This window comes from Notamacropus eugenii, chromosome 2, assembly GCF_028372415.1.
Source record: "Notamacropus eugenii isolate mMacEug1 chromosome 2, mMacEug1.pri_v2, whole genome shotgun sequence".
Classification (NCBI taxonomy): domain Eukaryota; kingdom Metazoa; phylum Chordata; class Mammalia; order Diprotodontia; family Macropodidae; genus Notamacropus; species Notamacropus eugenii.
The window spans coordinates 536,468,446-536,483,945 of record NC_092873.1 but is presented as its reverse complement, the minus strand read 5'-3'; positions in this window follow the sequence as shown (position 1 = coordinate 536,483,945).

Genomic DNA, 15,500 nt, shown 5'->3' with positions numbered 1-15,500 from the left:
AAGCCACACACAAAGAGGAACAGAGGAAACACCTCATGGTCTCCATCCCTTGGGCTAACTCCCATAACCTAGAGCTATCACTTCCCAGTTTCTCCCACACAATTCAAATTCCAGCCTAAATGAAGCATTGCATCCTTTGACTGCATCCCAACAGTGTTGTCACTATGAGAATTCTCACCACTGCAGCTCACAGTCCCTCTAAGACTTTGCTAAGTCCTCCACAATGGCTGTGTTTAACAAGAAACCCAGCCCACTCCCTTCTGCTGACCTGGTAATGGGCCATTCAGAATTTAGCCTACCTGGCCTCAGATGACCAACCTCCAATCTCTTCTAAGCCCCATATCCAAGAGTTTTTCACCTTGGTAGAACCTAGAGAGCTTGTCTGCTGCTGGAATAGCCTTCTGGAACTTATGCTGCTTCCTTTACCCCAGGTAGAAGCAGGGAAGGTCACCATGTCCCTAGTGTGTCCCTTTTCTTAGATTCTTTTAGCATCAGCCATGAATGAAGCAAGATGGCATAGCACTCATGGAACTGGACTTGGAGACAGAAGGCCCTAGGCTGAAATCCAGCTCCAGGTGCATGCCTTCTATGGAAGCCTGGGCAAGCTACTGAGGGGCCATCAGCCTTTCTTTTCTTATCTATAAAATGAGTTGGTTGGGGTTAATGGCTTTCTTGTCCTGTCTAGCTCTGAATCTCTGCTCCTGTTTTGACACTAAAAATTTAAACATCCAATAATGGAGACATTTGGATAGATATCATAAGCACTCCATAAAGTTTAGCAGACTTAATATTTTCTATGTCCATAAAAAATGTCTTCTCACAAGCTGACATTTTCTATTCATGCAACAGGATTAGAGTTTAGAATTTTCTTCCTCTTGTCAGGAGAAACGTGTAAGATAGGTGGCAAATATCAGCTTAAAAAATTACAGCCTAGGTGGCATGGTCCCCACACTGTTCTTGCAGACCCTTGGATGGGGGAAGTCATCCTCTGTGCCTGGAATGAACTCCTCCTCACCTCGTGCTCACAGAATCCTGCGCTCCCTTCAGAACACAGCTCCAGCAATGCTTTTGCCTTTGAAGACTTTCCTGGTGCCTGTGGTGCCTAGGGCTCTCCCTACCAAGCTACCCTATATTTGAAGGTTATTTATGCTACATGTACTAGTTCCGTATGTGTATGTTGTCCCCCCAGCTAGGATGTAATTTTCTCAAGATCAAAGACCAGCTTATTTGTTCTCATTGTATCTCTAGCACGCAGAGAAATGTTCCTGGTGCCTCCAGGTGAAGAGTAAATGCTTGAGGATGTACTGATCATGCTGCACAGGGCCCACTGGAGGTGTTGGGTGATGCATTGGGTGATGCTCTGCACATCCTCCTCTGTCGTTTCAGATCACGACTGCTTCAATGTGACCTAGGAACCTCAGTCCACTTCCAGATCCATTTTAATGGCATTAATTCCAATTATCTCTAGTTCTTTGTTGAACACTATCTTATTGCTAAGCCTGGCTTTTTGATCTTGTTTCAGTAAAATAAGAAGAGAAAAATGCTCCTGTTGTTTTCTGAAGATGAGGCCTTCCTAGCTGTGTCTCACATTTTGTCATTTCTCAGCCTCACTGTTGGAATTTCTCTTCAAAGGAATTGAATTTCTTAAGTGAGGGATCAGAGGGCCCAGCCATAGCTGACTCACAGAGTCTTGACCAAGACTCTCATCAGGTACCACCTGTGCAGTCTCTGTCCTGTTTCTTTGGGAAATGTGCTTCAGAGGTGTATCCCTCAAAGGGAGCTGCTGATACAGCGCAAAGAACTCCACCCAGCTAGAGAGAACTCGGTTTGAGGGTGGGGCACAAAGGGAGGGAGATGGATTCCCACAGATCTCCCTTAATGTCATTTGAGGGAGGGAAGGGGTTGCCTTGATTTTCCGCACATCTAAACCAAGGCAATTTCCTGTCTTGGCTCCTTTTCCATCTTGTCGAATCCCAAGTTTTCTCCTCCATGTTCTTGGCCTGTGTATGCAGGCAATCAATTTTAACTTTTCTGTGTTAAACATACAGAGTTTGGGGCCATTTGGAAGGGAATCCGGAGCAGCATCAGAAGATCCGGGCTCTCATTTTCTCCAAATGATGAAGCTCGAAGTCCCTTTTTTCTTTCTCTCATTTTCTTTTTGTTCTTCATTGCTTTCATATCTCACTTCCACTTCTGGAGCAAATAATTGAATAAATACATTAATGCCTCGAGGCGTGCCGCTGGGATCCCTGAGCACAGCTCTTGCTTGGGTGTCTTTCCAAGGGAGTGCTTTTCATCTTGGTATTTTTGAATACAGAGAAGACCATGGGCCCACTCACCTAAGATCATCTCCAGTTACTGGATATGTGTAAGGTTTAAACTGCACCTACATCTAGTTAGAACTGGCTGCTGAAACTCCAGCAAGCCAGCTGATGCGGCATCTTTCCCCTTCCTCCTCTTGAGGAAGCCTTCCCACTAATTTTTAGACATCCTCATTTTGCTTCTGGTCCATGCTCCCTGATGCCATCACCCCATCAGCAACATAGCAGACCTTTAGACTGGAAACCCTTCATAAACCCAAGCTTCCAGTCACTTTGGGGCCTTAAGCAAAGGGTCCATCCCACCACCGGCCTTGGCCATGCTGCCATCGGTATGGTGGGGGCAAAGGAGGCTAGGTACAATTGTCTCCCTGTAGGCAGCTATTCATCTCCTCATATGCTGGGCGTGATCATAAGCATCAATAAACCAGCTAACCCATCACAGTCTCCCTGCATCGCATTCATGCACATTAAATTTGCATCTTAAACATTACTATTTATCTTTGAGAGGAAGCAGTAGTACTCAGATATGCACAGAAATAGCTGGGTGAAATGTACATCTGGCCAAATTCTAACACCGTACTATGCCTTCTTATTCTACCATGGCTAGAGCACAAACGAAGCAGCCAGAGGCTACCGCCGGGCACAAGACCCTGAGGCAGCAAGACTGTGTGGCTCTGGAGAAGTCATCTAGTCTTTGCCTCAGTTTCCTCATCTGTACAATAAGAATTACAGCATCTGCCTTCCATTCTTAAGCACTTTTTATAAACCTCAGGGCACCATATAAATGTTAGCCAGTATTGTGATATGACATTCTACAAGTGAAACTTGGATGTAAGCTTCTCTTAAAAACCAAGGAGATGAGGACTCTATGTATTCCAAGGCTTTACCGTTTTTTGAGTCACATATTTTGTCCCTCCCCAGTCCACCTTAGGCAATCTGGTGAAAACTATGGACTTCTTCCTTCTCAGATTCAGGTTTTTAAATGCATGAAATAAAACACAAAGAATTCCAAGAGGAAATCATTCATGCTGAAATAAAGGGATTTTTTTTCTCATCAAAGCTCCCAAAACCCCTGGTTAAGAAGCCCTGATTCAAACAGATACTTGCTTAGTATGAGATATGAAATGATTACTCCCGAAAGAAAGAGCACACAATTTCTTGAAATAATGCAGAAGACTAAATAATAGAAGATAAGAACATTCTCTTTTCTGAAAAATAGAGCAAATTAGGAATGGTCAGTTTGAGTAATGCTGTCTAACTTCGAAAATTCTTGGCACAGTTCTCGATGTCATGTCAGAGATACATGAAGTTCTTGAAGTCTGGTCAATTCTGCCATGTTGGAAAATCTTAGACTATCATTCCTGGGACGGGCGGAGCCTGGAGGTTGGGGACCATCCAAGCTAAGTGGAAAGGGGAGCCCTATGAGTCTGCTGACATCTTTGGCCATGTTGAAACAAAGACAAATGTTTTTGGATGGCCATCCGTCCTATATGTGTGTGTTCAGTGGTTTTCACTTGTGTCCAACTCTTTGTGACCCCATTTGGGGTTTTCTTGGCAAAAATACTGAACTGGATTCCTCCTTCATTTCCTTCTCCAGTTCATTCTATAGATGAGGGGTGGAGGTAAACAGGATTAAGTGACTTGTCCAGGGTCACACAACTCACAAGTGTCTGAGCCTAGACTTATAATCACAAAGATGAATCTTCTTGGCTTCAAACTTCTGCAAAAACTATGATTGAAGATGATGAAGAGGGACCGAAATGATATGAAGTCAACAAGATTCTGGGCACCAGGGTTCATAAAGGACATTGATGAGCTAGAGAGAATCCAGGGGAAGGCAGCCAGCATGGTGAGATGCCTTGAATCTAGTATCATTTGGAGGCACGAGAGACATTTAGCCTGGAAAAGGGAAGATTCAAGGGGCCTGAGAGTTGTCTTTGAGTACTGAAAGATTCTTGTGGATCAGAGATTCGATCTAATCTATTTGGCCCCTGAGGACAGAAGCAAGAGCAAGGTGTACAGCTGTAAGGAAGTAAGTTCAGGCTCCAGAAGAGGGGAGAAGCTATCCAACATTGCTTTGAGACATATTGGCTTCACCCTCCTTGGAGGTCTTTGAGTAGAGGCTAGGACCATATGCCAGGTGTCTCATTGTGGGGATCACTTTCAAGGGTGGATTGATCTGCATGGACATGATGACCTCTTCCGAATCTCCAAAGTCAATGCCAACTTTATGTCTTGATGATTTCAAAGCAAAGATAAGCCTAGGGAAGGAGGGTAAAAAACACGCTGGAAAACATCACTTGGGTTTGAGAAGTAAAAAGAGGCCCAAAGTATGTAGATAACCCAGAATGCAGACGCCTACATACGATAAATACTTTCTTCCAGAAGAGAAGTGGAAAGTATTAGACATATAGAGAACTAATAACAGAAAAGAAGGAAGGAGGAGAAGAGGGAAGGGAGGGAGGGAGAGAAGAAAGAAAGAGAAGAAAGGAAAGGAGGGAAGGGGCAGAGGTAATGGAGGGAAGGAAAGGGATAGACGGAAGGAAGAAAGGGAGGAAGGGAAGGAAACTGTTTTTTAGACAGAAATTGACTTAATGGTCACTGATGTGGGATTTAATAGGAGAATGAACTGTCTGTGTCAGACGATCCACCAGTTACAAAAAAGGTCAAAATAAATATCAAATTAGGAAAAAAATGAAAATAAGAAGATGCTGAGAAACACTACAACAGCTTCAACCTGACCTACTAAAATGAGGTGCTGAGGCTGCTAAAAGGGAATTGGAAAAAGGTAAGATAACAACCTCTGTAATCATGGTTTTCTGAAAAATTTTAGCCAATATCAAGTGGAGTCCAAATGAGGTCCCAAGAGCCCCAATCCCACCACTGGCAGCTTTACATGATGAAGAAAAAAGAGGGTCCGCAGTCAGAACACTTGTGTTCAAATTCTAGCTTTGCTCCTCAGTCCCTATGTGATCTTAGGCAATCATTAAACCTCTGCAGGCCTCAGTTTCCTCATCTGTGAAAGGAGACGGTTGGGCTAGATAACCCCTGGGATCACATCATCATTTGCTACCCAGGTACTCCCACAGATTTCATCATTGGCATCACAAACTCACCTTCCTCCAAGATCAGCCCGCACCAGAGCCTCTCCTCCCTCTGACCATAGATGGTGATATCAAACAGATCTTCCCAGATTTTCTAAGGATGGGGCCCAGAGCAGGCATCTCATCATTTCCCGCCTGGGTACTAGATTTCATCCTGCCCCTGGCAGTAGCTCCTTCCCTCCCACAAAGCTGACATTTCTGTGCTGCCTTTCACCATTAGACTATAAACTTGAGGTCAGTGACTATCTTTGGTCTTTCTCTATATCCCCAGAGCTTAACCCAGTACCTGGAACATCGTAGGTGTTTAATACTTATTGAGAGACTGACTGACTGATCCCATGACTTTGGACCGCCTTCTCCAGCTGAGACAAGGTACAAAGGAACACCACCAACTTAGATCACTAATGTATTTTTAAAATGTTGCAGAAGAGCATGATGAAAGACTTGGAGTAGTCACCCCTCCTGAACTGGGAGAAGGCAAAATGAATTTAGCACAGCTTGGTGCGTAGGTGTGAGATCCAGCAGAGCCACCTTGTCCCCAGAGCATTCTGAGATGAAACGGGCAGGAGGCCAACAAATAAGCAGGAAATGGAACAGATCTGGCTGCTTTCTTAATAGTACATTTCCATCCTCAGGGAGCTGACAGATCTGGATACCGGTGACTCAATCCCTCTTCTACAATGAAACTGAAATGGCACTTAAGAAGACAAAATTAGGAAGAACAGTGAGACCCAACCAAGTATATTCTATTCTAACAAAACCATGCTGGAGGGAAGAAAATCTAGAGATAATCAAGCTACTTTACAAAGTATTTCTTAATGGGAAAAAATATCAAAGAAATGGGGGGAGATTGTGAATATTAATACCCCAAATGGTAAGTGACAGACTATCAGTATTGATTGACCCATCTTTCTAAAATCTGTATGAAAATTGTCTGCATGAATATCAGTGGTAACTGTAACAGACACACACACACACACACACACACAAACATATACACACAGGTAGATTTTCACAAACGATCTCCTCTAATAGGTCTCATTCTTGAGTTACATAATCAACTGCCTCAAATTAACTGAGTATACAAGATTCTGTTGTGTTTGCTATTTGTGAATCACAGAAAATCATCTAACTTGGCATTCAAGGATCTCATCCACTCAGCTAGCCCTTAGTCCTGCGTCAAACTCAACCTAGACAAACAGAACAAGTAAGATAGCTCCATCTAATACCACAAGGCACTTCAAGGGCTAAATGCCTGTCAAAGGTGTCTGCTGCTAGCATGTAAGTGTGCTATTCAAGGTCCAAATGGAAGAAGGCTCACTGGGAGATGAGGAACTTCTCCTGATACTCTTGTTTGCAGGATATTAGGGCAGCTAAGTCACCTGGGGACTAGAGTGCTGGAGCCTGAAGACCTGAGTTTAGATTCCAGCTGTGTGGGACCCTGAGCATATCAGTCAACCTCACTCACCTCAGTTTGTTCATCTATAAAATGGGGGTAGTGACAGAGAATCAAAGGAGATAATATGCGGAACATGCTTTGCCAACATTAACATGCTATATAAATGGTAGTTATTAATATGATTATTGTGTCAATAACATACAGTTTCAAACATCATGATTTTCTCATTGAGGCGTCTTATTCCTCAAAAGAAATGGTTCCTAAAAATCTATACAAGAAGCCTGAAGTGATGTGGAGTACCTAGAATTCAGACTTTGATGTACAATGGGATGGTCAGTCCATGGAGTCAGTCTGTGTACCTGAGATGGGCACTGCAAATAAACAGACAAGACATTGAACATGATACTGAATAGGAAGGAAGGAATGAGCTGGGCTCTCGGGAAAGTAGCTCATACTTTCATTGACCTCATGTGGTTTCCTGGGGCTAAAGCATACCTTCTTTAATAGCCCTGGTCTCCTGCTCATGCTTCCTAGTTGAAAACATTGGGGCATCACGATCTCTGCAGGATCAAAGCTGCGGGTGACCCTGAGCACGAGGAAAAGTTGACAGTGGGCACTAATCAGCTGCAGTGCATTTCCAGTGACACCATGCATTAGGGCTTCCAGTCTCACCTCTGAGTTAGCCTGACTCTGTGGCCCTGGACTTCACCTCTAGTGGCTCTGGCCACTTCTGATGGCCTTTGCTGCAGAGAAGGGCTGACCTACAGTGGTAGAAGGCATTTCCTCATCTGGAGGCCCCCATAATGATGAAATCCCAGTTCCAGCCCCTGTGACTTGCACGCCCTGGTGAAAGGGAAGAAATGACCTCATTCTCATCATCATCATAGCTAGCATGAGGAGAGTGTTTTAAGGCAAATATTATCTCATTGGATCCTCCCAACACCCGAGGGATACGGCCTGTTATGATCCCTATCTTACAGAGAAGCAAAGGTTAAAAGACTTGCCATGAGTCACATACATAATAAGCAACTGTGGCGGGATTTGAACTCAGGTGTTCCGAACTACAGGTCCAGCCCTTTAACCAATGCCCAACCAGTGAGAAGACGTGAGTCCATCATGAAGTTAGAGCAAAGGAGTGAAGATAGATAGCCCTGGTGTTGGATTGGCAACCCTGAAGTGTTAAAGACCCCAGAGGAAGCCTCCAACCTACAGGGCAGATCCTCTGTGAACCCCCCTTGGGACAACACAGTCCCAGACCCTTCAGGAGGGGCTGCAGCTTACTCCAATAGAGGGAACACCTACAGCAGTGAGATCCCAGAAGCATTGGGAGGTTTTTTGAAACAAAAACTTCACATAGGAAAGAAGAGGGTTTTGTTTTGTTCTGAAATTATATGTGCAGATGTGTTGGGGGCCAGGACCCTGGTGGAACTGAGGAGGCAGGAGCTAAACCATCTCTCTCCCCGCCTCCACGGGGTTCACTCTGCTTCCCCATCCCAGCTGTGGGCCTTTGGGAGCAGAAAGTCTAAAAGGGCTTTTAGAAAGTGGCCAAGGAGCTCCCAAGACCCCAGGGAACCTCGGACTCAATGCATTTAGCCTCTTTTTGGGGAGCTGTTCTAAAACTTTCTTTTAATCACTTAGGGAACTACTTTTTACCAAGGACTTTTTAATACATTTTTAAAAAAATAAATGGATTCTTTATTTGAATCCTCAGCCCTAGATAAGGAACTAAGGCAGAGAAAGGATCTTGTCGTGGATAGAGAGAGGACTTTAGAACCAGGAAGAACTGGGTTCAGGTCATCCCACTGACACATCCTGATAGTGTGACACCTACTGGGCTACTTTCGTGACCTCTCAGGGCTCCAGGCATCTTCCTGAGATGATTAAGTGCTAAGCACATGCCTGTCTGCTTTGGTGGAGGGGCACTCTCTCAGTGAGAGCGTCCTCTTTGGATGAAATCACAGATCAAGAATTGTTAATAAGATGATATAAAACACTTTCAGCCAAGACCTGAGTCTGCACAGTCAAGGAGGGAGAGAGGGAAACTGAGGTAGTCCATTTGGAACATTCTGGATTGTGTTCATCCTTTGTTTTCAAAGAGGACCATGCCATCAGAGAAATGATGACATGACTTGCACTTGACTTGTTCTGAGTGAGGGAGGCTGTGCAGGTCACCAGCCTCACTTCTTCTCCTGAGTCTTCTGGATCCAGTGACCATCTAGTCATCATGATGACAGGAGATGGCCCAGGATACAATGGGAAACCTTGGCCTTTTAGGCTAAGGCCTTTACAGGTACTCACTTAAAGTGAGGTAATGCCCATTCAGTGGATAGGCCTCTTTAAAAAGTAGTCAGGGGGATGGCGCCTTTAATAGAAAAGGAAAAAAATATAATTAAATCTCCCTGGGAGGGGCAGGAGCCTCAGGGTTGGTGTTTCAAAGAGAAACTGTTACTATTGTCATTCACTCTAAGCCAGGAGCATCCAAACACTGCCACTGAGTGGAAGTTGGGTAGGGACCCGTTGTTGAACATTCTGGATAATTCAAGCAAGAAAAGAAACCTTTTAGCATTTGCTTTTCCAGTCAAAGTACTCCACAAAGCTTTCCCCTTCTATTTGAAGTGAAAGAGTCTGCATTCTTCTGCCAACAGTAATTATTCTGTTTAGAGCAGATGAGCTTCTCAACATTCATCAAGGCACATTTTTCTCTGACATGGTCAGAGATCAGTACAAATCGTTACAATCATTACATTAAATTCATGGGTTTCCCCAGAATCCTGCTGATGAATGCGGAGGCCATTTGCCAATCCCGTAGAAAAGGTTCATTAAGATCTAACTCATCAGAACTCGTATAGCCATGGATAATTTTTCTTCCTGAAATTTCTTTTTCAAATCATTGGTACCCTAGAGACACACGGAATTTGGTAGAACAACCAAAGAATCTGTGACTTCTTTAGGTGGGGAATCTCGGTGTGGAAATGCCCCAGCACAGAAGCCAACCCTTAGATACGTGGCAAGAAGCTTCCTAAGGCTCAAAGAGGTTCCGGCATTCTCAGGGATAATCAGTGTCAGAGCAGGGTTTGAGCCCAGTCAGTCCTGATTCCAAAGCCAACACTCAATCCAGTTGTTACTGGGATTTCCAATGGGAAAAAATTCAAATTCAGGGCTTTCATAGTTCAACAATCAAGAAATACTGGAGTGGCTTGCCATTTCCTTCTTCAGCTCATTTTGCAGATGAGGAAACTATAGGCTCACACAGCTAGTTAAGTGTCTGAGGTCAGATTTGAACTCAGATCTTTTTCACTCCAGGCCTAGGGCTCTCTAGCCACTGCACCACAGATCACAGAATTTACTTTAGCTGGTGGAGCCTTGAAGGCTATTCTAAGCTGTGTCTCCATCCTCCATGTGCACTTAATTAGAGTGTTCTGACAGAACTCATTTAAAAAAAAATAAATTGATCAATTCTGTTTAAAAAAAAAAACACAGTTATGACTATTTTATCTAGCTACTTCTTTTTATTTCTAATATGGCAAGAAGATATTTTTTTTCCCTAAAACTTTTCTGAAAAATAAATTGAATGAAGGGACACTATAGTACAATGGTTAGGGTACCAGTTGTACCATCAAGAAGAGTCAGGTTTAAGAGTCTCCTCTGATTAGTTGTTCAAACCTGGTTGTTCAAGCCTGGGCAAGTCACTCTCAGGGCCCCAGGCAATACTCCAAGCAACTAAATTGTACAGTGGGTGTGGACTTGTGAGAATTCCCTTTATGAATGAAATCTCAGGTCTCATCTGACAAATTAAATTTAAAATTTGGTAGATTGATAGCCTTCCATGGTGGTACCCACCAAAGCCTCTCCATAAACTTTTGACATCTACCATTCATAGAGATCAAGGTTATTAGGGCCAACCTTCTTGCACCAAATAAACCAACCCATTTTAGACTAGTAATCTCTACTTTAAAATTCCATGATGGTGATCCCTCAGTGGAGCCAAGGGTCCAAAGGCCTTTTGGGTATAGAAACCTGTGATTCTGAATGATTTCCTGACCATGGATTGAATTCTATAGAAGTAGAGGTGACACTTTCATGTTTATGCTTGGAAAAAATGTCTGAAAGGCTACAAATAAACAGGTGACATGGGGTGGTGGTGGAAAGTAAAGCTAAATGGAGGTAGCAGGAGAGAAGGTGACAAGGCCAGATATAATACTTACCAGTGCTCAGGAGTCTTTGCTTTGAGTCTAGACTAGGATAGCTGTGCTGCTCTGCTCAATTTTCCACTGGTTATGTACTGTCTCCTCCCTCCTCATCCATGCTAACAGTCTGGACTACATTGACCAAACCAATCCAGAATACCTCATCAATGATCAACTCAGCTTCACAGAAACAAAGACTTGCAAAATCTCAGAACTGGAAGACAGCTTATTGGCAATGAGCAATGAGAGGTAGCAGTTAGAACACTGGACATGGAGTCATGAGGACTTGAGTTTCAGTCCTTCATATTCATGCAAACCCCTGAACCTCCTGCCATTTTTGTTTCTCACATGCACAATGGCTGTGGGCTTGAGGATGTGGACTTGGTGCTCTCTAAAGTCCCTTCTAAGCTTTAATATAATGCTCTCGTTATTGGGAGAGTGGGATCAAATCTCTTCCAAGACATTTACTCTGCCCCTTGGGGCAAGGCTGGGGATCCATTAGTAGAACATCTAATGTCCCTGGGCCGTTTTCCTCATGGACCTGTTGACCTCTGAGGTCCCTTCCAAATCTCTACCCATGGTAATGAGGATGATGAGATAGGGCTGGAAGGAGAGGCAAGGCCAGATTCTGAAGGGAATTGAACAGCTAGATGAGAAAGTCACCCTTCAAATGGAAGAAAGTGAGCGATCACTGAAGGCTTTTGAGCAGAACCGTAAGTATGGTCAGAGCTTTGCATTAGTGAGATGCCTTGGAAAGTGTGGTGAAGAAAGGTTAGAGAGAGGGGCAGAGTGAAGGAGACTGGGAGAGTAATGAGTGCATTGCCCATGACACACCATCTCTTGGGGGGTGAATGTAACGGATGTGACAAGGGTACAATCCACAGCCTCTGACAATTGTTATTTGGGGGGGAGGTGGTAGAGGAGGAGTCACAGAGTTGGATGTGAGGGAGAAGGAAGAGGAACGCAGAGATGGTCTTTTGCCACTTTTTGTACTTGGAAAAGTGCCTGGCACATAGTAGGAACTTAATGAATGTTGACTGATTGATTGAAAACTGATTCCACAGCTTTGAACCTGAGTAACCAGTGGGAGCCTCTAAAGGAATGGGTGACTTCCCGACAGATGATAACTAGTACCGCAGTGACCGTGAGGCCAAACTCTTGTTACTTTGCATCTGTCCTCTCTACAGAGGTGGAGCACCCTGGATGTGGATCGCTGCCTACACTGTCCGTAAGTCAAGAAGCATTTATTAAGCGCTTACTATTTGCCAGGACTGTGCTAAGCTCCACTGGCCTGTTTTGTCAACTAGTTGTTTTTTCTTTTAAGTTTTTCTTTTCTTGTTACAAGGGATGACTCACTGGCTTGCAGCAAACAGCCATTTTGCTAGGTACCGGGTGGGGATCACAAAGAAAGTCACATGCCTTCCCCCATCTTCGGCAGCTTGACTTCTAATGGAGTAGATGGGAGGAGGGATACTCTGGGAGTTGAAGGTGTTGAAAAAATCCAAAAGGATCCATAAAAAATGTTAAAATATATTGTTGGTCTGCCATGTTAGCAAAATAACTAGAAGGGGTCTTTTAGAAGACACTCATTTAAGCTCTTCCACCTCTCAAAACAGCTGGATAATAAAGTGAAGGGGAGGGAACCAGGTGGGAGTAAGCTGTGATTTGTCCAGAATGCCCTGAACTTGTAGGCACTATGCTAAAATTTGGGCCCAAATGAAATCCATTGGAATATAATGACTGAAAAAACCTCCCATTTCAATCTAACACTAGCCCCTCCATGGATCCTAATGAGATCTGTCTATCTACCCCTTGTGGGGTGGGGGGAAGTCATGTTCCAACCTCACTGTTGTCATGCTAGCCACCAAGTTGAGTGTATACACTAGCTGCAACCTCTCCTGTGTGCCAGAATCAGGGAAGTGGGCTTCTCCCCATATCCCCACACTGAGAGGCTTGCATGCTCTTGGAATTATATTTCTAATGATATTTTATAAGTGAATAGTTTCTTGACTGACCTAGTAACTTGCATTTAAATCCCCAAGTCTAGATGGCAAGCTTTCTCAGAGATTGATTTTAGCGAAGGAAGAAAAGGAGGAGGGGAAAGCATGCCACTTTTCTGTTTATTTGAAGGCATCTTGTTTTCACTTCATTCTGAACAGAGAAGGCTGCTTGTGTTTGGACATTGCTGGTTATCTTTCAGAGGGCTGGGGCAGGAGCCAGCTGTTTCCTATAAGGATATCTTGGGAAATCGCTCTGATCCCGTCTGTGATGGCAGATGCTAAGTGATACCATTTCTAGGGGGTAGTTCCTGTTGAAATGTTGCAAGAGGGTTTTCTCAAGAGCAGGCCAAGATGTCAAGAGCAGTTAAGTCTGACACACGCCAACGCAGATGGGGAAATCAAGCCTCTCTTAGGAAGGCAGAAACTTTCAGGAGGAGGAGAAAAACCTGTGTGGGCTTCACCCAGTTTGGTGGGAGGCACAACAGTGAAACTGACCCTGAAGGAAAAGTGAAGAGGGATAAGCCAAGCCAATAGACACCCACATGGAAACTGCTTCCTGGGAGAGAAACCGATGGCATCCCAGGAGCAGAGCTTAGTGATGATACGACAATGCAGAGACAGTCTTGCTCGGACTGGGGCTCCATACGCAGGCTATTTCCCATTCGGTGGTCTTCGTTATAGAAAGTAGCTGAAGGCCCCCATATCCGTTTGATTCTACAACAAAGATTTTATCAGGTAATGACTGTCCAGTGTGCAAGGCATTATATATGAACTGGGGGTGAAGAAATGGAAAAAAAAAAAACAGCTCTACCTTCAGTGAGTGTCTGGTCTACCATGGAGGCAGGGATAAAGCATGCTCAGAAATACTAGAACATAAAGGACAGCCAGTTAGCCAACAAACCCTAAGGAAGTGCTTTCTGTGCCCCCAAACTCTGTGTTAAGTTCTGGAAAAACAAATACAAGAAAAAACAAGACAGAAGCTCTCAAAGAGCTTTCCTTCTAATGGGGAAAATAAGACATAAAAGCGGTGTGGTGGTGAGCCAACCCTTAGATGTTCCGTAAGGAGCAAAGTCTGAAGAATGAGGCACGACTAGGTTGGGTCATACAGCTTGCACGAAGAACTCACCAATGGGAAGGGAGCCCTTAGGAATGGAAATGCCTACGAAAGGTTAGAAAGGGAGCCAGGAGATGTTGCGGGTTGGGGTGGGGAGGAGGGAGATTTCAAGAAGAGATGATCAGCATTTACTTATCTGTGTAAAAGTTTCCTCCACCCCACCCCCACACCCCAAGAGCATGTAAGCTCCAGGAAGGGACTGGGTTTAGTTTTATTCTTGTATTTCTAGCTTGATAATCAGCAGCTGCCTTCAGAAATGCCGTTTTTGTTGAGCTGATTGAAGTGTTACTTGAGCTAGGTTTTGAAGAAAGAGAGATTCCAAAAGATCGAGATATGGAGAGAGCTCATTCCAGGTGTCACCATCAGCCCCTTTTGGCCATGTGGCAAAGTGTATCGTTTGCACCAGACTTAGAATCAGGCAGACATGGGTTCAAGTCTGACTTCAGTTATGTGACCTTGAACTAGTCCCTCCCACTCTCAAGTCTTCAGGTTCCTCATCTATAAAATGAGACCTCAAAGGTCCTGTCCAGCCCTAAGTGCTGCATGTCATGATCACCACCCCAATAACATAGCTCATAATTATATACCATTTCATATATATCATTCATTTGATCCTCCTGGCATCTCTGGGAGGTAAGTACACTTATTCCCCACATGGACAAATGAACCAAGGAGGAAGATGTCAGTCTGGCAGCCCAGTTGGGCTAAACTGTGGAATGAGTGAAGAAGGTAAGGGAGAAACAAGACTGAACAATCCCCCTCCCACACTATTGTGGCCAGATCATGCCTTCAGTATCATATATGGTTGTGGGTGCCAAATTTTAAGATGGCTGCTGCCACATCCAGAGGACAACGACAAAGGAGTTGACAGCTGACTTATACAGAGTTGGAAATGTTCTGCTGGAGAAGTTACAAAGCAAGAAGTGACCACATAAAGACAAACTTTGGTGACAAGAAAAGTGAAAGAAGGATGTCTCCATGGATGGAGAGCCAAGCAGAGGACAACAGGGCTCCAACTAAACATCAGTTTCTACCATTATGTGAAGGCAACAGATTGGAAGCAACCCAAGCCCTAAAGCGCATTTAGGGTTGATATGGAACTCTCTTCTTGGTGGTAAAAATGACCACGTGTCCTGTGTGGGCTTGAAGGGAGATCAAAGAGTTATATCCAGCTTCTCCTCCAAGAGAGAGGGGAGGCAGGAGTTTGGGGCAAAGGCTCAACCACACTGCTCTCGTCAGGGCAGGGAGTACTGGGCTAGAAGCCCATATATCTGTTCCCGTAAATACTATTAGACTAGATCAGGATGTCAAACTCAACTAGAAACAGGGCCACTAAACAGTACATGAGGATGTCTGTGGGCCACAGAGTGACTAA